This window comes from Atractosteus spatula, chromosome 7 (genome assembly GCF_055471065.1).
Source record: "Atractosteus spatula isolate fAtrSpa1 chromosome 7, fAtrSpa1.hap1, whole genome shotgun sequence".
NCBI lineage: Eukaryota > Metazoa > Chordata > Actinopteri > Semionotiformes > Lepisosteidae > Atractosteus > Atractosteus spatula.
In genome coordinates, this window is record NC_142712.1 from 9,273,185 (window position 1) to 9,295,687 (window position 22,503).

Here is a 22,503-nt window from a genome sequence, read left to right on the forward strand (position 1 = left end):
TGACAGGCATACTCAATTTCTCCAAAGCTCAAAGAGGCAGGGTTTTAAATTTTGGTCAATGCCAATGTTGTGGTAGTACTGACAGAAACCCAGAGTTAAACATCCCCGCATCTGCCTCCTTCAGCTATGTTGAAGCACCACAATATACAGATGTCAAAACATCTGTTACCAGCCTTTATGTCTTGTAGCATCGCAAGTACAAAAAGAGAATTACAAACAAGACAACTATCTACCTCCGAAATTGGATTTCATCCAGTCATGTTCTTTTCACAAATTTGATAGCAAGCCCCCTAGAACAATACAGCAAAAAATAACAGGTAGAGTGTAAATCCTTGACATTTCACTTAAAGAAACCGCAACAGACTTGCACAAAGAAACATACTAAGCTAAAAAGATCATATTATTTATTCTTAATGTTTATTTTAATAGATGTATTTAAACACTGTAGGCTATGGTGAAGACATGAGTAGACATACTGTATGTCTACTATCTTCTCAATAAATGGGTAAACTAATCCATCAAAAGGCTGTGTTCACTGATCAAGAAATATAAACACTGATAAGATCGAGGAGATTGGATTTTGTTTTAGTTCTTTTAAAGCTTGTGGGTTGAGTAGTTTTTGACAAAAAAAAACAGATAAAAACACAAATGAATCATAAACACATATAATTCCAATAGAATGCACTTATCCTTCTCAGTATTACTTTACTGCAATTCATGACTCATCAAAACCCAGCATAATAAAACAGCTTTTAAAATTGGATAGGCTAAGGATTTAAGGAACTGTAATGGGAATTTTATTTTTAATCCTTTGCTATGGCTCTATTGGACAGTAATGAAGCATTTACGTGCTAACTAACAGTTAGTTTCAGAAATCTAGACCTCCCCCCTACTACAACTGCTTAAGTTAACAACCTGCAAATTTAAAAGGCAAGTAGCACAGAAAATTCAAGATATCATGTAATTTGCACTCATTAGCAACTGTTAAATTTTGCATTTATTGTAAACATTAGGATTCCAGAATTCAACAATGAATGTTTTTGTGTTGTTGTCGTGTTACTTTTAAGTATATTATTACGGTATATACAGATTAGTCACATTAATTCCATTTGAGTCAAACTAGTCAAAGAAAAAAGAAAGACAGCAGAGACCAGTGGTGTCACTAGCCCTTCCTTGTAACAGATTAACAAGAGTATTTAAATTAAAACAGGCAACAAACTTAAAAAAGCAAGGACAACAATCCAATGGAATGTCACAACATCAGCATAACTGTTATATCCATTGGCAGCTAACATATGACAAAGTAAACATGTTGTCAACCAGTAAAGACAAATTGCCCAAGATTGTGTTTAGCTCTATGATCACAGGTTCAAGCCCAGCTCTTTGACACTGGCCATCTGAGACCAGGACTCTGCAATTAGCAAAGCACAATGCCAAAAGATGCACCCATGTTGTTGAAGCCAATACCCTCACTTCTTTCAGGAAATGGCTAGATAATTTCCTTGTATCAATTAGCTCCTAATTATTAAAATGGACACGATAGTCAAATGGCCTCCTCTTCTTTGTGAAGTATTTTTAAGTTCTTATCATCTTGTTATTTTCAAGATAAATTTGTTTTACTGAAGAGCGTCACCTGTTATTTATTATTCCTCCTCACTGCTTTCCAGATCAATTAATGACCTTTGAACAGATTATGCTTCTTAATGTAATTGCATGGCTTTTATTTCCTTATACTTTTATTTTATCAGCTAAATGCAAAGAGACTGTTTCCTCCATCTTACAGTAAAGTAATACTTTCTATTCCAGTGCAAGGATATAAAAGAAGCAGTGCTGGGAAAAGGTTTGTGAAACTCCAATATAATTATAGGAATCATAGTTTCTTTCCATTATATCCTTGTATAATAAGGGTTCATATTTACCAATTCAGTGTTTTATGACATGAAATGGTATATGAAGTAGAGAAAAAAAAATCACTGTATGTAAAACATTATGTAAACCCATAGTTTACTTAGTTACAACTAAGGGTGCATTGGAGTCAAGTGGTAAAATAACTGGGCAACAAGTTAAGAAGGATTGATTTTGGCAGTCCTGTCTTATATAATGGTCAGGAATATCGTGAGTTTGATGTTCAGCGTACAGGTTTGTGAAAAGATACTGTATCATACCACAATCAAAAGAGATTTCAATGGACCTCAGAAGAATGATGTTCATCGGTCTAGAGAGGGTTATAGAACCATTTCTAAACATTTGAGGCTCCATATATCCAACTGTCACACAATCTACAAATGGAAAATATTCAAGAATGACTCTACCAGGACAGGTCGTGCTGCCAAGATTACCCCCAAGAAAATCCCAGACAAATCATCCAGGAACTCGCAAAGAATCCCAGCGGAGCATTTAATGATCTGCAGGCCTCTTCCATTGTGAATAATATCAATGTTCATACCGCAGCCTTAAAAAAAAGAGGAATTATTTTAATGGAAGAATAGGCAGGAATAAACAGAATGTTCTCTTAAAAGAACCTACCATCCTTCAGAACTGGAAGTCTTGCTATAATTGATGGAATCATCAATTTAGAATTGTAGCAGCAATTAGGCTACCCATTAATCAGCTGAAGGAAAAGCCAATTGTGGTTCTTACAGGAAGGCAATGATTCTAAACATACACACTGTTCTACAAAATAATGAAGAACATAATTATGAATTTAGCATTCATAGGTCAAAGTCTGGACCTAAACCCTAATGAAATGCTATGGATGGACCTGACAAAAACCATTCATGCAAAGAAACCCTCAAATGTCATTGACTTCAAACAGGGAGAGTCAGAAAAATGTTATGAAAGCTGATGCAAAAGACTGAGAAGCAGTTATAGGACATATCTAGTTTAAGTCATTATTGCACAAGGAGGTACCACCGGGATAATTGGTATGTGATTTGTTTGTTAAACTCTTCATTGTTATTTAATTTTGTTAACTAAATAATCCATATATACTGTATCTTTTATCATTGCGTTATTTAATTATTCAGTTATCTCAATCTTTTATTAAGACTTCCATGATGATCTAATTACGTAATTATGTGTAATCTTTCGACAAACATTTTTTTCTCCCCAACATCTGTCAGATGTTTAGATTTTGTTTCATGTGTCTGTCATTTGCTATGTAGATGTTTATTCATAACACATCATGGAAGTGCCAAGAGTCATCTTAACTTTATATAAAGCTTTGTGCAAACCAATCAAACCTGTATATGCTTCACACAAGATCTCTCAGACATTTCCCTCAAATCAATCTATAAAACACCTTTTTATTTTAAAAATCTAAAAGAAAAATTATGCAGCTTCCAAAATTACCTTTCAGCATTAAAAGATCTAGGATATGAGCCTCATTTACTGTAACTGAAAAGGGAGCAAAACGACTAGTTCCCTTTTCATTCAGCATTAAAGCTTCTCCATTTATGTATTTTTTACCTGTGCTTGGGGAGGAGATGAAAGCCAATTTAAACAAAAAAATAATCTGCTTTAGATCACATGCATAAGAGAAAATGAAATACCTGTGTAGATATAATCTGACAGATAGTACACACAAAATAAATCAGTCTATTTCAATTGCCCAAACAGGAAACAGAGTTGTAGAAAGCACTTTGAATCCCAGCTGTGTAAAACTGGTTTTAAAAATTTTAGTTTTGCATATGCTTATTGCTGACCTGAACTAAGCTATTGTAACTGTCTGCTGAAGTGTTTTGAAATTAAAAAAATATCAGATTAACAGATATCAGATTTTCATGACCTGGGATTTATCAAAATGAAGATCACAGGAAAAGTGGCTGAAAGATTTGAGGCTGAATGTTATGTAATTTATACAAAGAATGCACAGTATGTGGTACATACAATATTTCAATTGGATTATTATAATTTACATTTTATTATGAAAACAAACATTAAGATTTTCTTAGATTTCACATATAAAGAAATACCCTCAACAACTAACTGACAAAATGACTAAGTAAAAATGTTCATGCTCAAAGGTTGCTGTTCACATTTGGCCAGTGATGTGTGGAATATACTTGAATTATCCCAATGATTTCACAGACTCTTTCACTTCATATCTCTTGCCATAAAACCACATGAATAGAATATGTTGACAAATGGATTACTGAATGGATGTATAATGGAAAACTAATAAATTGTATCTGACAAAAGCCGTAAAACAACAGAGGATCAATAGCATAATATTTGACAGGCACTAAAATGTACATAAAAGTTGAGAAACAAATTCAAAATACCAATAAATGCTTTTTTATTGACAGGATGCCCATTATGAGAAAATGGAAAATACATTGGTCCCTAATAAAATAACGTTTAACAACCACAAAGTGAGGCATCCTTTCAAGACTAATCTTGGACACTTCTATCTTCAGTATTTGCCTATACAGTATGTCTATCAGCTCAAAACAAATGCGATCCAAACACATCAAATTAATTCAAACAGCATTATTTACAGAATCTTACTTCTTAAAAAATCCCACAGTTTCAGGGGAAAAACAATCCAGACACACCAATAAGAGATAACGTTCCAGTGGTTGAATGCAGTTCCCTACCAAGGCATCTATTAATACAGCATACAGTACATATTATTTTTCCATGCTACAGAGTTAAAAAGCAATACAACAATGTAATTCAAAGTGGTTGTTGTATTGTTGTAAGTTGTTCAAAGTATCGTTTTAGCCAATACTATTTAAATGATATTTTCTTTTCAGGTGGATGATTTATTTTCCTAATGAAATACATCAGCATTTGTAATTGCATAGCATGCGATGGTCAAGGATGCTCACATGATATTTGTTATATTTTATGTGTCTGATATAACTTAGAGCATCTAATACACACTTCTGAAATAGCCACATTTTCAGATGACTTTTCATTTAAATTGATTTAACTACATTTGCAATGATATAACAAGCATTCAATTTTGAGCACTGCACAGCACTGCTTTCCAGCACTGGAACCAGTACAGCATCACTTAAATATCATAAGCCATTAACAACAAGAAGTTTAAAAGGAATACTTTGTACTTTGTGAACTGAAAGGCTGTGATTAGGGTAGCCTGCTTATTCTGAGTGATTACAAGTGTTCTCTGACTTCACCGGCTCAACCAAGCTAATGTTCCACGTAACACTTTTGCTCTTTTCATTCCTTATGTCTTAACTTTACTTGTGAACAAGTCACAGCACTCCAATCTGTTTCACTACAGAAAAGATGCCATCTGTTCAACTGCTTACTAAAACTGCACATAAAAGAATATTGATATTAAAATGACAAATCCTATAAACCATATTAAATATTAATTAAATTTGAAACAATATTTCATTATTTCTACCCCAAAATGTATTGACAAGTAATGTGTTATGAACTGATTCTGAAATGAAATTCTGGTAACAGCTATCAACAATTATCAGAGTTAGAGCACTTTACAACTCCTACACTCTTCCTAACAATAACAGTTTGAACAAACAGTAAACACTGCTAACACAAGGCCATCTGTTTATGGAGTATGTGATAAACCGATCATTAAAAATACACCCTAATGATTTGAGAGAAATCTAATAAAGTTATCAATATTAATATAATCAATTTTCAGAGAGGTTGTTGCTGTCATGGTATTGACAAGGTTCATCCTTTGCATTTAATACAAAGCCAGACCAGGACCAATATAACAGCCATTTGTAAATGTATCTACAAATGTTTTGTTTCTTAGCACCATCTAGGTTAGATATCCACATAGCCACGGAGAAGCTATTTTACCCAATGCCTTGATAACAGTGCTAAGTACTGCTGCAATATTGAATACTATTGTAGTTTTTGTTCAAGGGACACTAAAGCTCCTGTACATTTAGAAACCATATGAAAAACCAAATTACTACTTAAGGAAGAAACATATCTTTTCACTCTGTCACACTACTGGTTTATAGTCTACCTCAGTAGCTTTCACGAGCAACAGCTTAGATTACTTTTTGACAGTTCATGTTATCAACCATCCATATGTTCATGACAAAGACTTGAGATGATTAAAATCAATACAAATTTCTAAACATGGAGTGCCAAGCAATTGATTATTTTAATAATACCACTATCATAGTAGTCCAGGTGTATACATAAGTGTATATCTTCCTTCTTAAATTATTAGTTAAACTGTATAAAAATCACTCCATTTCCAAGGTGAATGTAACAAATACCTTAAAATTGTGGTTGGCCTTTCCAGAAGCAATATCTTATAAAAACCATATAGTTGAACTTGTACTTGTTCCCTTCCATTTGTACACTTCACTTTTTGGAAACCTACAATAAAGCTGGCAGTAGGACTCTTGTGATGAGCAGCAAGGCCTCGAATCATCAAAGGCTAATATTTCAACATAGACCAACCAGAGTGAACTGAGAGACTGCATATAAGAGGAAACTGTCTGGTATTGTACTCATTCACCGATGAATTCCAAGTAAACTGATCCCAGAATGTAATCCGGGCTGCACTCAAAGAATCTGAAATTAATCAGGAGCAAAACATTTTCTGATAATGTTTTACATGGGTCCACCTTTCTAGCAATGCCCAGCTTATAAATAATATATGTCATATAATCACGGTCTGTGGGTTGGGTTTGCAAGAAACAACTGGGACTAACTTTACCAAATCCCAGCAGGATCTTCCATTCGAATCTCCCGAAGTCTTCTTTGTTCGGAGATAAAAAGGTTCAGATCTCTTCACCTCTCCATGTTAGTAATATCCTCTGTGTCTGTGATTAGTCTCGCTGTTCCCTCCTTGCAGCGTGACAATATCCTTTTCACACCCCAGCTTGACCCAGTATTCTGAACAATTCCTCAGTGGAGACAGGATAGCTTTACAATGACCCTCCTTGGTTTGCGTGCCCTTTTCTTTTACTGGTGTTGTACAGTAAGAAAGCAAAACAAATGTCTTCACTACTCTGAAATAATACCTGGATGATATTATTAGAAACACAGCCAATATCCAAAGTTTTTTTATACAAGTACCCTATCATTAGAACTGACTGAAAGAAACACAGACGATCTCTCAATCTTTCTGACTATTAAAGAAAGGGTCTTTCATATATAATTAACGTTAATAAAAAGTGATTGCCAAAAGAACTTGTGTTCCCTGCTTATTGTCAGCAAGAAAAATTTATCTGTACTTTTTGTCAGATGTTTTATGATTCATTTATGGAAATACTGTCTGTCATACAACTGTGGTATGAACGAGTGATTATCTGTATACAACCAGAAACTGAAAAGCATCACACTACCTTTATAAACACAGTGCATATGTGACTTCCCACATTAAGAATTACACTGGGGTGACTAGTCCTGCCTCCAGAGAGCCAAAACCTCACATAGATAACCCTGAAATCATCAATTTGTAAAGAAGTAGAAAACATGGATCAATTTACTAAGTTAAGTGGTTTATTGTCAAGAATGGTCAGCTTTAGTACTTGATTTTCAATTAAAATCTCTAATGACTTAAGAGTTTTGCTACCCCTGCATTATACTGTACATTAAGACCTGTAGGCCCATGAGAAGATGAGTAAATCAATACTAACAATACAGTTTTTAAGCTCTGAGTCACATATCAGGGTCCGTGAATTACATAAGTTCACGTCTCGAAACTAGAGCCTATCATCCAGCGCACCTTACTGAAGATGCATGAAGCAGACATGAAAGATAAGTATGTCTCCAATTCCACTGTTCTACTCTAAATCCCAGGTCGGACTGAACAAAAATTCCTTGAGAACCCACACATACAATCCAAGATCAAATACAACTGTCTTTAGAATTTCTTCCGATCTCATCATCAATGTTTTGGTGTGTTTTCTTGACAATTTACCAAAACTATTTTTTTCCCCAATGAATTCATCCGAGCAATACTGTAATGCACTTCCAGCTTAATTGTTACAAATTCTGTTTCAGATTTCATTGCTGAAGTTAAAAAAATATGTTCGTATTATTCAAAGACCAAACCATGAGAATCGTGTCTTAAAATGATGCTGTCAGCACAAACAGTAAAAAGCCCTTTGATACACTGATACACTGTTTGTGAAAAGGACCATGCCAGAATTAAAAAGGGCTGTACAATGTAATTGTAATGCGCTGTACAAATTAATTCCTATTTCCAAAAAAAGTATTCATATACTTGTAAATATACACATACACAGTCACACACTCAGGTCTAGTTTGGAAATCAGTCAAATATATCCAACATTTTTTTAGAAGCCTTTGCAAGCGTCCAGAAGCAGATTAAAAAACTCTGCAACAGATTGTGGATCCCTAGTGGCACCGCGCTGTTTCACTGTGGGTTGTAATTGCAGGACAAAGCTCCAGACTCATTTCACATGTCAGACAGCACTCCACAGAAATGTCATACTGCCAGGTAAGTACATTCTGCACAGCAGAATTCAAATGGTTTAAGCAATTTGTAGCAGAAAATAACGTATTCAGGCATGTTGTTCCATTACATGTCTATTTGAAAATGGGCTATTTTCATTTTCAGCAGAAAAAATCTACAGGTCATTTTCTTGACTCCAAAACACACTTATCCTGCCATTACTGTAATTTAATGTATTACTACCTTTACTCAAGTTAACACATTTCATTTTAGCAGCAAATCTAAGTGACCCAAGACATAACATTAGGAGGTTTTCTGAAAATGACATAGAAGTTTAAGCTTTATGCAAGTCTGCTTTACTAAAAGACTCCACATTTTTCCAAATCGTAATGATTACAAAACACCTGTTATCACTGTTTTTTTTTAGGATTTCTAAGATTTTTAATGTTTAATTCAAAGATTCTCACTTTAAAGGTGAAAAAATGTACCCAAGTCACATCGACATATCAAAATGCACAGTTGGCAAACACTATAAGCACGCTTTGAAAGATCGCTTTGTTTTTGGTTTTGCTCTTACAGCTTTTCTCTACATATGCTGGACATGGAGCTGACCCTGTCCTTTTCATTTTGCATTTTCAGTGACAGAGTTTCCAAACGTGCATTTCATATTTTCCCAGTTTACTGTAGCTCAAGCAGACACAATAAAGCACAGAGACTTATGTACAGTACATAATTCAGAACAGGGAAAAACCTGTAGCGTGCTTTAAGTTGTCTATGGTCTGGTAATGTCGTGTAGTGTAATGACTTTTCAGTACTGTCTATAGTGCTCTTTAACTGACTTTGCTTTGCTGTATTTTAGAACTACTGTGAATTATATCTAATTGATATAACTGTTTTACATGTCCTTACTTAAAAAAAAACACCCAATACTTTTATACTGATATTGCATTAGCACAAAACAATATGCACATACTATTAGAAGAACTAATGCATCTTTGCACAACCATTGAAAGAACAGAGCATATGGAGTGCATTAATACAACAGCAACAGTCACTGTTTTTGTTAGGCCTCAAGACAGACCTGAAACATAGCAGCTGCTCTGAACTCTGAAATCAGGCACTTGTCTAGAAAACATCCACAGGCGTGGGATACATACAATTTCCTGCAGCAAGAGTTAAACTCAGTTTTGATTGCACATTGAATCTGTTTCAAGTGTTTGTCCTTAGGTCAATAAACCGACGATTTGTGATTCAACTATTTGGTAGTAAACTGAGATGAAGCAGAGAAAGCAAAAAAAACTAAAAGCAATTCCACAGACAAAATTTGTAAATCTTACACCTCTAATGTGTATTTCAGACATTAGATACGTGTAATTAATGTTACTAAACTATATTTAGTTTTCAAAAACACTCAACTAAAATAAGGCTGAGACCATCCATTCAATTCATTTATTCATTCATCTTTGCTAAAAGATAAGAAAACCTCCTTAACTGAAGCTGGTTCAACAAAAATATTAACTATACAGCATGCTTTTCTCTCATTTCCTTTTTTACTGTTCATCCTAGATTGATATTTTTCCACAGGCATTTTCCCATGCCATTTTCGATTTTCAAGAACTGACTGAGCAGACCTCTCAAGGCAAATTCCTGATACAGAGTACAGGTGGATAAAACTGTCTTATATAATGTCCAGTACCCAAAAGCTGAAGTACTATGAAACACAATGAAACATGCAAGATGGCCCCAATGACTGCCTCTGTTTTTTTACATTTGGTATGTTCTTATGTAAACCTTGGTCAATGTTGTCAAACTTTGGCAAGAGTTATGGAAGATGTGTCTCCTGAAACAGCAGAAACGCCTGGTCCTGGAGTGACAGTGTGTCTGTTTTTAAAACACCAGTACATGAAGAACAACTGAGAACTGGCTCAACTAAACCAATAATGAGCTGATAGGTTCATTATAGAGGTTGATATGTTCCCAGTGGGACTGAAAACGAACTGACAGACATACCGGCCCTCTAGGACCAGGACTAGCTGATCCCTGCTGACGAAACAAAAACAGAAGTACAGTACAGGGAAAAAAGACAGACAAAATATTAAGTACAGTAAATGCTAAATGGGAAGCTTTATGTTGAATATAAAAGAAAGCCTGGGACATGGAAACAAAACAACATACATTTTTATACCTCACCTTATCCAAAGTTCACATACAAAAAAATAACATGTTTCCTCAATAAAGTACATTATGTTTTACCATAAGAATAATGTGCCTCAAACTATGTCAGAATTAAAATAAAACCTATTTCCATTACAGCTCAAGGCAAGACTATTATCAATGGAATTCATTTTCAGGGTGGGTAGTTTTGTTAGTTTCTATTTATTTTGATCCATGCCTGTCAAAGTAATAGTGGAAACTAATAAAGCTAATGGGAATATCAAGCTTATTACCTTCATTTCTTTTCTCCCAGGGAAGAAAGCAGATAATCAGCTAGCCTTGATAGGTTTTAGTAATGCCGAACTGCAATCCGAGCTTTAAGAAAAAGTCATATTTGCGCTTCAGCATTCAACTATTATACGAGGAAGTCAGTTTCTATTTCAGTGATGCTAACAGCAAATGAAACAAACAGCAGTGGTCTTAAACTACAAGCCCATGTATTTAAGTGTGTATGCTCCTCTTACCCATAGGAGTAAAGGACAGACCTGAGCCCAAATTCATAGCACTACAGTAAGCGTTCTAAGTTAGCCATCCAAGTAAGCCTGTCTTGGCTATAACACTAACAGAAATGATGCATGTAGGGGGATATGTTATTTAACATTTATTCTATGTACTGTTTATAAGTCATTTATACTTATATATAACACCACTTCTCAACTCACCTGTTCAAACAGCAAATGTAGATACAGTACATCATTGTATCTGTTGTAATGCTATATTATTTTGCTTGCTTTATAACAAACTGTATAAATTTGGATTCTCTTGGTTGCTATGCTACACTATAATAAGAGCACTTTGATTTTTTCTTTACACACACTTGTATAAATGAAGGCTTATTATTACTTACTACAGTAAGAATAGTTGCAACTGGAGTAGTGCTTAAAATTTGTTAGGGCTCATTCTTAAGTGCTTTGCTGAACGTTAAATTGATTTTTGTTCAGGAACTGCAGGGATCTAGGAATTCGGAATGTTCACTTATTATCTAACGTATCGGGTTCGTTAACACCTATACTGACAGACACAAATGCAAAAGGAAGTAGCTTGACTTCAACAGAAAAGAAAAATAATCATTTACATGGGTCTGGTGAATTCTGTTTGGAAATTATTTGGTTTACAGTCGAATTCTATTGCTTTTAAATAAGCTTCAAAGTCAGGATTAAAAAAAGTAGTTCACTTCTGTGTATTCAATTATATTCCGTAATAAGATTCTGAAAATGCATACATTATCTTTGAATAAAGCCACGCTAGGCCCTTTGACTAAGCCAGTGACATGATAACACCAACAATGCAGGAGAATATAATATAAAGTAATACCTAGCTATTACAATAAATCTCCTTTACTCGGATATATAATTTATCGTGATCTTTACATACTGCATAGCTTTTGGTATTTTCCTCCTTTGCTTGACTGGACCCATTTTGCTATTTTAGAATGAGAAAGCGATATTTCATTTACAACATCATTCAATGAAACAGCAACTTGACTGAACTGCAAATTCAAGCATAATTCAAATGAACAGGCCTTTTATGTACCTTGTGCATATGTTGGTTTTTGTAATGCCTTTTTTAATCATAAAGTTTGGAAAGAAGCCAATCACTTCTCTGACCTACCTCAGTAAACATACACAGTATGTATGTATTTTGTAGTCTGAGCTCATCAGATATCAGAAACTAAGTAAGTCTGGGCCTGCTCATTTCTGGGATGGGAGAGCTATAAAGGAAAAGAGGATGCTGCTGTGAGTGCTGGTGATAGACTTTTAAGTAGAACTCTATCTCTGAGCTACAATTTTCAAACCAATGCCCATGTATGGTGACTGGACACACTGTTCTGTACGAGATGCCATCCTTTGAGTGCTGGCTATCTGGTAATTAAGATCCCACATCAGTGTTAAAAAAAGTAGGGGTGGTTAGCCCTTGCTGGTGTCCTGGCTAAAATCCACTTTAGGCTTACTATTCTGATCTACCTAAAGTTCCCCCTTCATTCAAATGGTAAATTAATGCCACACGGCTCCATCTGATCTGCTGTGTAGTGTGGCTGCTGGCACATATTGGCAGCCACTAGTTCACCATCTGTCATCTCAATACGCAAAAGAAGGAATGCTGCAGCATTCCAAATCTCCAAGGCAAACGACAGACCTAAAGAAAACCCATGAGAACAAGCAAAGTCGACACAGAAGGAACCTCAGTCTGTAATCCAAGACACTAGAGCTCTGAGGCAGCAACACTAACCAGCATGGCATCCTTTCACCTAGCTTTTTGAATGCCAACTTTAAAAAAAAAATAGTTTGGCGAGAAGAAATTAAGATTCATGTTTTACTTACATATTTACGTTGCATAACATGTGATTCGTTCTACAGCAGGCTCATAGTTATGGAAACAGAAAAGAGTGTAAAAGCTAGTAAACAGAAAAACTTAACATCCACAGAATTCATATTAAGTTCTGGGTTGGAGGAGCAGATTGACCTATCTAGATTTTTTTGTTCATCCAGAGGTATAAGTGCAAATATAGAGGTTCTTTCTGAAACAGGAGTCACCCAAACTGTACAGTCATGAGAAATTGAAATTCCAAGGCTCTTTTATTTAGACTATTTTTCTGATCTATCTGAAGTCCCACTGGTGTACACATTTACTTCATCTAGTTATATTCAGAAAACCAATTTATTTCTGCAGCAATAGAAGTGAATTCCTGCAGCTGAAAAAAATATTTTTTTCTATTGAGCAGTTCAGGATATTGCTTTAGGGATGAAAGTCTAAAGATAATACTAGACAGTATACACTGTACATACAGAAATATGTTGATTGGCAAAGACCAATGTGTTTAATGTGTTTAATTTGTGGATTCTAATAAAACTTTCAGCAATCAAGTACGAAAAATAATTGGTTCAGATCTTAAATAGACCAGGAAGCATAGTTCCCTTCCTTCTACGGCAAAAATGCTGCCAACTTCATTGATGATCACAAAAACTTGCTGATTTAAGCATTCAGGGACCATGGAATGTATAAACTGTAATTTCAATTAGAGGACAACCTGGACTGGACCAAAGTAGGCAATGTTTTTGTTTGCATATGTAATGTTTTATTAAATTGAGACTACACTGGATATCCCTGCTTAGTGTTTGTCAGAGAGTGAAAAATGCCAATAAGGTAAGGAAAAACAATTCTGAGACCCAAGAAACCTAATTTGTGCCTTTTATCAGAGTCTGCTGAATAAGAAGGATATGAAATTCAGCTGACTGCAGGAGGCTCATATTGTTTTTTGTATGGCCTATGAGACATTTCTTCTGCAATGTTTTCTGAAAGTACTCATTAGCTAGTAAGCAAGGCAGTGAATTTTCATGCTAATCACAAGTTGAAGTGTAGTACCTCCAAACAAGCAAGCACAATTACATGGCCAAAGTCTGTATTTCTCTAATGACTTTAAGTGTTGTTTTTCTACCTTTTAAACTCCATTGTGCACTCCACAGGAGAATGTATACCACTCTTATAACACTTAACAGAAAGAAGAGAAATGAACTATAATGGAGCATGGAAATAAACTTTAATAAAATGACTTTAAATACCTCCAATGCACTCTAAACAAAGTACCACACCTGAATGCAAGGTTCTCACACTGCTTCCATAAAAAATGGAACAACACATCCCATTGCCTAAATAGGCTGACATTGAAATCTGAACTATTTACACTGTTGAAATGAGTGTACTATTAACAAAAATGAGAAAGTCACAGTTATGTGAAGTACATTGTATACTTAGTAGTATAGACCTACAACACTACATAGCAATTAAGCAGCATTAAGTACTGCAGAGGGAATTAACAGAGATTACAGATAGCATTTAATGATCACAAACCAAAGGCCACACTAGTGTGTAGTATCATTTCCATTGTGGGGTTGTCAACGTTAAGAAGGAGGTGTATGTGCAGTAATAAATGTATCTTTATAAAGTCTATTTTTTATTTACTCACAAGGCTCACTGACAAATTTCTCCTGGCACAATACAAGTCTATAATCTTTCAGTTAATTGATATTATACAAGTATGCAGACAAGACACACCTTCCTTGAAACTACAGCGGTATAACACTAAATATTTACGTACAGAGGGTCATGCAGCCGTTGTGTCTTCTGCCATTATATGATAACAGTTGTAAAGTATGGCGTAAGCAAGCATGAGTCATGTGCTACTCAGAAAATGTTTGAAAAGGAGGTCAGATTAAAGTTTCACAATCTAGCATGGCCTTCAACTGATGGTGAAACTGTAGGAGAGCAATCTTCATTCCTGTCCCTGGAGAATAACAATATTCCCATGTTTTCATTCCATCTGAGCTCTTACTGACTTAATTGAATCAACGTATTTAAACTTTTTCCAAGAATTAGATGATACAGGAGCTTGAGTTCCCAAAATATACTACTGGGCTGTTGCTCCATCAGGAACAGAAGTGAGTATAACTGTTATAGAATAAGGTGGCAAAGGGCGAGGCAAAGTAAACACATTCCAAATGCAGAACATGATTTTTGTATTCCGAACAGTTCAGGTAGGCTGGCAAAGTCTGAAGAAGAGTCTTTTTTATTTACTTGTCTGTGTCCCCACTCTGGAGGGAAATTTTAAATGTCATTTTTTTCATTTCATTTCTAAACATACTGTAAGGGTGCTTCTGTTGTTACAGAGATGAAATGTTCTTCCTAGAAAATAAATGCACCATAAGACCTGTAAACACTGTAAACATCTAGCTCAGATGTCAGCTGTTTAGAAAAATATACTTGCTCCATGAAGAAAACAAGCTAAAACAACAGAGTTCTGATCTGTACATATAACTAAATGGTCTGTAATAAAGGGGCTGTTGCTTTCTTTTCCTAATATTTGCATGATCGCTGGATGGATGGCCAAGGTAATGTACTGTCACGGATTTGGTCCTTTCAGAAAGATTAAGGGTGGCTTGCCTATGAAATAAACTGAGGGTGTATACACATAAACAAATACTAAAAATGCTTTCAAAATGCTAAATTATGTGAAGGAACAAGATCAGATTAAACCATTTGGAGATCCTAGCAAATAAGTACAGGTAAAAAACATTATATTGATATGCCCGCATAAGCCCTTTAAGAATGTTTTCACAACAATTTAGAAGGAAAAAATACATTCCTTCTCTAGCAATCTCCATACATCTTACCATTGACCACTGTCTAGTTTGGTATATCCTTTCTTTCATGTCTATCTGGGTGGTGAGGAACCCCTTCTAGAGGCAAGGGGAGTGGTTGGTATCCAGCGTTTGTGTACAGTATTTTCTTATTGCCAACTGGTACTGGTACTGAAACCAGGCCTAGATACGACCTGGAGTTTACAGCATACATCAAACCTAAATTATGAATGAATAAGGCATAAGTGAACAAATAAACTGAATATTATAACTAGGACCACACAGGAAATAAAAATAAATGAATGCACTTCCCCTTCCAACACAATGCTTTGGAATAGCTCAAAGTTAATTTATTTTGTCATATAGTACACACTGAGTTCAAAAGTTCTTCCTCTGGGTATTTTTTACTTTTATTCTTTATTGTACCACCCCACCACTTTGTCATTAGGCTAGATGTCTAAAATGAATGATGACAACTACAGTATGAACAAGAAGCATTAAAACATACTCTTTTAAGAAGCCAAGATGACTTAAAGCTGTTTTTTTCTTGTCAGTACTGTAACACACACGCGTGCGTGCATAATATGTGGAAACACATATAAAAGTACTGGGAGAGAATTAAGTGGAGCAGACTTGAAGCTGAATCAGATTTTGGATACGATTGTGTCGAGTCCCACTGATTGCTACACTTGTCTTTCTCTTAAAGCTAAGTCCTCCACCAGTCAAGAGCTTCCCCCAATAAACTTCAGCCACAGACAACAACTGTCATAGCTTATGTAATGGGATTTTTGACTGTCTTTGCTGAGGCTGAAAATCATTAAAAACAGTGGTCAATCTCCAGACACCAGCACGAGGAAAGCTTTCAACTTGTTTTATATGTAGAAAATCTAAGGAACAAAGGAGATTGACATGCTTTTTTTAAATTTACTTGCACAAGAAAGTTTTCACTAACTCTGTTGCTGCAAATTACTTCTGGTACATGTAGTATGTTTTGAAATTCAGTTAATAGCGGTTTGTGCAGAAGAGAAAAAAATATTCTCTACAGAATCAGGATCTTAACAACAAATGACATGCTCTAAATTGCTCCAGTACATATTACATGTTGTCAGACATATTGGGCTTTATTCCTCCTGGGGTCTACAGGAAATAAGGTTGATAGTTTCTCCATCAGGAAAACAAGGAAGAGTATAAACATTGGGAAAAAAATGTAAACAAACAGCTTTGTAGCCAGGTATTCATTGTTTATAAACACAGACTGTTTGTTGTCTTTAAAACATAATTTAATACACTCAATTAAAAAAAAGAATTAATTTAATACAGATGGGTAGCTGTGTCAGCATGTGTAGGCTGCAAAGGAACAAGTAATAGTTTTTTTCCATGTTGAAAAGAGAAGAAAGAAAAGACAATGTTTCAGCTGTGGAGCCTTCTTCGGGTGTGAGCGACACCTGAAGAGGGCTCCACGGCCGAAACATTGTGTTTTCTTTCTTCTCTTTTCAGCATGGAATAAACCTATTACTTGTTCCTTATTAATTTAATACTCCAATAAACATTAATATATATATATTAATACACTGATCTGTGACTCGCTATTCTGGCCAAAGATGAGACCATGCTAAACAGCGGAACTATGTTGATTTGTTCAAAAGCATTATTTTGGGATTTTATAGCAAGTGTCGACCAGTATTTATATACAGACATCAAAGACAAATTTTCATCCCAGCAAAAGCATAATTAATGTCTTTCAGTTTACGTGTACAATCAAATCCTGTCCTGGCTTAAAGTGAATTTGGAGTCATATGGACACTGTTCCTGTACAGATGTACAGAATGGCAATATGAAAATAACTATGTTAAGACAAAATAAGCACAGGGTGGAAATGTGCCTTTTATTCTTATTATAAAGTTTAATAATGATACATGTTTACATTGAATTACTGGTAATTCCAGCTTTAAATCCCTTTGGAGGTGAAGAAGAAACACTGAATCCCATACACACAAAATATAGAAGGCATCCTTTGTTTGTAAAGTAAGTTTGTATTTTGCTTGTAAAATACACATTCAGTGCAGATTGTATAAAATAAGGTATAATAAGTCAAAAACAATCATTGCTGATCTATGAATTTGTATAAACTTTGAATAAAGGGAACTGTCTTTAGGTTGAACATGAAAGAACATTTCCAGGATTGGAAATGAAAGCATGTAATAACAATCTTGGTTGAAGGTATTCTTTGAATAAACTAAGAGATTAATAAAAACTAACTAGAATCATCTATAAGACTGTTACTGAGACTTCTGCAAACAGCACAGTAAGACTGAATTTATCATCCTTCATGTAATACTGCTTCTTGGTCAAGGTCAAAGAGGAAGCTACTATTAATGAGCTCAGCAGAATTAACCATCTATTCTAAATGAAGCTTCTCGCATAATGACTGCATATGATTAGCAAGAATATACTTCTGTTAAATACAGAGTGTGTCTTAAAATTATCGGCATGAAGCCTTGTAGATATTAACTAATTACATTAAACCAACAAGACTTCATACGTGTGTGTGTATGTAAAAACATCTTTAAAGGACAGACAAAGGTGGGAGTTGCATATGAGTTGGAAATGAACATAAAAAGACTAATTCCAAGATGAAAGAAAATTTTCTCAGTGCAGAATTAACATGTACTTGTTCCTACACAATTCTTTAGATTGGAAGATAGCACTTCTAGCAATCCAAATTGAAGCACTATCCATAGGGAAATGTAACATTAAAGTGCAAAATTTCTTACTCAAATAAATCCACAGCACAGTGCTTAACACTCATGGAATGAACTGAATAAGCACAATAATGATAATTTGTTACTAGTGAGAAATTAAAAACAAATGTCAAGCCCTCTAACACTCTCTGACACTAATATTTAATTATTTAATTGTCATTCTGTAATTTAAAACCAAAGTGGTTATTTGCTTACTACACCAAAAGAGAAAGAATTTACTGATCTTAATTCTGTTGACGGAGACTGCCTAAAGCTGATCACATTTGTACATCCACAAATAAATGTTAAAGTATATATACATGTACGGATTTTGTGTAAGCTTTTTTTTTTTCACAGCACAACTCTAAAGTGAGGGCCTTGGCGAGATTCAAAAGAAAACATATATCCATCTTAATTTACCAAAATATATAAACAACAATAATGACTCTTCAATCAAACCGTAAAGGGGCAGGAAGGGTCTGGATCTAAAATAGACCTGTCTGATTAGCACAATAAAGCTATACATCTTACTGACAGAGCCGACATGAAAGCTAGCTACAACGGCAAATGCAGCTGTGTAGAAACCTTATGACTCTGCTCCAGAGCTGTGTTTGAATTCTCTTGAGGGCATTCCCTTAGGGATCAGGTGCAGCCCATGCACAGCCCAGCCGATCTACCAATGCTGGAAGAAATCCACACAATCTCCAAAAAAATCGCTAATGGCTGGATGCTTAGCACCTCATGACTACTTGAAGAAACCTGAAGATGTCAGTTCCCTAGCGGACACATTGCCACGGCTTAACCCAGCTTCATACGCAAAGAACTCTGAAAAATGGGGGCAAATAAAAAAGGCACAACAAGATTTTCAGCTTTATAATCATTTGAATAACAAATGCAGCAAGGCTGCTCGAAATAGTCTATAACAAGGATTTTCACGTCTTGTCTGTATTAAGCCAAATTGATTTTATTCATTTCATTTTTATTTACTTGCTTCTTGTATGTTTTTTTTCTTTTTATAAAGCAGCTTGCTTCATGTTTCCATTGCTACTTCAATGTTATCAACACTGCAATTTTCATCTCTCTATAAGCAAGGCCAGTGAACTCCGGTCATGTAGAAGAGCACTCAACAGTGAATGAGATGAACAAAATAAAAACAATGACATTCTTCCAATGTAACTAGGAGGAATCCTTTTTCCTAAGGAAACACAAATTTAACACATTGAGACCTGGAAAATACCATGAAATAATTATAGCATGGCGCAGAAGAGTTCTGGGATAAATAAGCACTGTTCTCCAACAAAAATATTGTGATGTTGTTGTTTATGGATATTGAAACAGCACTATAATGTTATAGACAGCTATCTTCTTATCATCAAACCCCAGAAAAACTGAAGAAAATCAGATTTAAAAGAATTTGTACATGCATTACTGTACTTCAACCTCATTCCACCACACTACAGACTAGGAGGAGAGAAAAATAATACTTCACCAATTTAATTAAGGGAAGGGATTTAGGTATGTAATTGTGCAGGCTTAGAATATAATTTAGTCAAGACACCAGGGTTAACTACTTAACTACTCTACTCTTAAGATTAGTGTCACTGGATCATAAAAACCAAAGTAATCAGAAACTTGGTTTAACGTCTAATGCAAAGGACAACATCTCCTACAGCACTGTGCCCCCATACTAGGGTACTGGATTGGAAATGCTTGTTTAAAGGTAAGAGATCAACCTATAGTTCCACAAATACCACATGCAGCAGCAAACAGATATTCCTAATCTGGGTCCTAGAATACCTTTCTTTTGTTTTTTGTTTAAATAATTTTATTAAATTAAAATCAAAGAACTCATTTATTTACCTGTTTGACTTTACCTCATTTTGCATTCAGGTCATACTTTCTGGTTATCAATTAAAAATGTACAGAAACAGGTGGGAATAACACCATGTCAAATATTCTCATTATAAGGATTGTTTGTGACGTAAAGACATTTGTCAAGTTTCATCTAGTTGTTTAAAAATAATCCTGAATGGGAAAAAGTCCTGAAACTTAGCATCTGGCACTGGGTTAGCTAATTTCTAAGCCCATCCTCCAAAAGAGCCGAAATGATTAAGAAAAGCAAATAGCTCAATGAAATGTTCAGTAAACTTAATTAAGAAAAAGCCTGAGTGAAATGAAAACCAGAAGACACAGTGGAGCTTCAGAACCAGGAATGGTAAACACGGTCTTAGACATCTTCCTTCTCCTTACTGGCCAGGCCCGGCTTTGCTTAGCTTTGGAGATCTGATGAGATCAGGCAACAGGGTGGTAACACAGCCTTTTAATTATCCATTAGCACATCTGTTGATAGTATCTCTGATGACATAACAGGAAATGTGAAAACAAGTCTGCAGATTTCTGAATGAATAGCTCTATGCAGATGTTATTAGAGCAGCAGGACCTGGGCCCTTGTGTTAACCTAAAACACATCCTAAATTGTTCTGAAATTCAAAATCCCTTAAACGTGACAAGGGAAACATGCTGAAACAGAACATTCTATTTTTGCACTTTTTCCAGAGGGTAAGAAAAGCAAGTGCAATGATACATTACATGTAACAATTTGTCATGAGTCATGTAAATGTAAAAATCTTACAATACATTTCACAATTCACACTGTACATCATTATAGCTTACATTAATTTAACTAGTCAAAAACATTATAATGCGAAAGATCAGTACACCAGTATTTTCTTGGATCAATGTTTTTCCTTGTGTATATCACTGAACCGTAAAAAGCTACTCCTGCAAAATATCAGATGTTCTTTTACATTTCTAACGCATAAAATAAGAAGTACTTTTTCTCTCCAGGCAATAAAAACAAACCATACATTAGAAACAATTAAATACAGTAATTAATTGTTCAGCATGAAGCACAGCATTTGTATTTCACTCCATAGCTTGATCATATCTGCAGCTGACGTCCTTAATACCGACAGCTTCAAAATGACCTTTCACTGAAAGAACACGAGCTCACAGGGCTCTCGGGAAACATTTAAAATGGCCAACACACTCGAGAGGATCTTGTTGTGATGATTACCATTTGCAAGGCATTAATGCGACCGCAAACAAGTGTCATAGTAGACACACCTGATAAATACATATTTCGAACTTCAGTTCTTTGGAACATACTTCATATTAGACTTCATATTAGTTTCTCTGTTCAGTACTACAGTTGTCATGTGAAGACAATACAACCTATACTGTATAACAAACAGCAAAGGTTAAAAAAAAATGCTGTAATTAAAACTCTCCCCAACACGTAGTTTAAAGCAGTACACATGTAAGATTTATTTTACTTTTCTTCCCAGTATTAAGCAATGTAGTTAATTATTCACATAGAAGAAAACAAATTGAGCTATTAAAATATTTACCCCATCAGCTATGTTAAAATTATCTCAATACACACTCACAGAAATAAAATTGATTTTTAGCTTCAAGAAAAACAATTTAGAGAAATTTGTGGAAGATAGCTTAAAATATCAAAACTCAATGATAAAAGATCTATTATAAATTCATTTACAGTATGTTCATATGACAACAAATGCAGATATTAAATGAAAGAACTTGAAAATCATTTATAATTTACATTTACTGAATGCATGTGATATGTCTACTATATTTAGAAAGAATATTTTAAGTGAGTTAATATCTAGTTAAACAAAAACCCTGCATTACACTGGATTAAATAAGAGATTTGCAGTATTGCTAAAATGCTGCCATAATAGCAAAGAACTGGAGCCATTTTATTAATTTTATATGTACACATTAAGGATTTCTAAATATTTTATAATCAATATTAAACAGTTTATTATTTGCAGGTCCAAGATATTTTTATAGTCTAAGCATTCCGTCTGAAGCTCTTATAAACTTACTTATCAACTTCACATCCCCCCAAAGCCCCCCAAAAATGAAGGATATTGACATACTGTACAACATGACATCTGTTTATAAGCCATGCTTTTGGACTATTTGGACTGACCGATGGAGG

At 34.8% G+C, this 22,503-nt stretch overlaps 1 protein-coding gene across 4 annotated transcripts in view; it reads right to left on the reverse strand.

Moving 5' to 3' along the window:
- tenm4 (teneurin transmembrane protein 4) overlaps positions 1-22,503 on the reverse strand; it is a 157,547-nt gene that overhangs the window by 129,880 nt on the left and 5,164 nt on the right. The gene's annotated exons all lie outside the window — the stretch shown is intronic.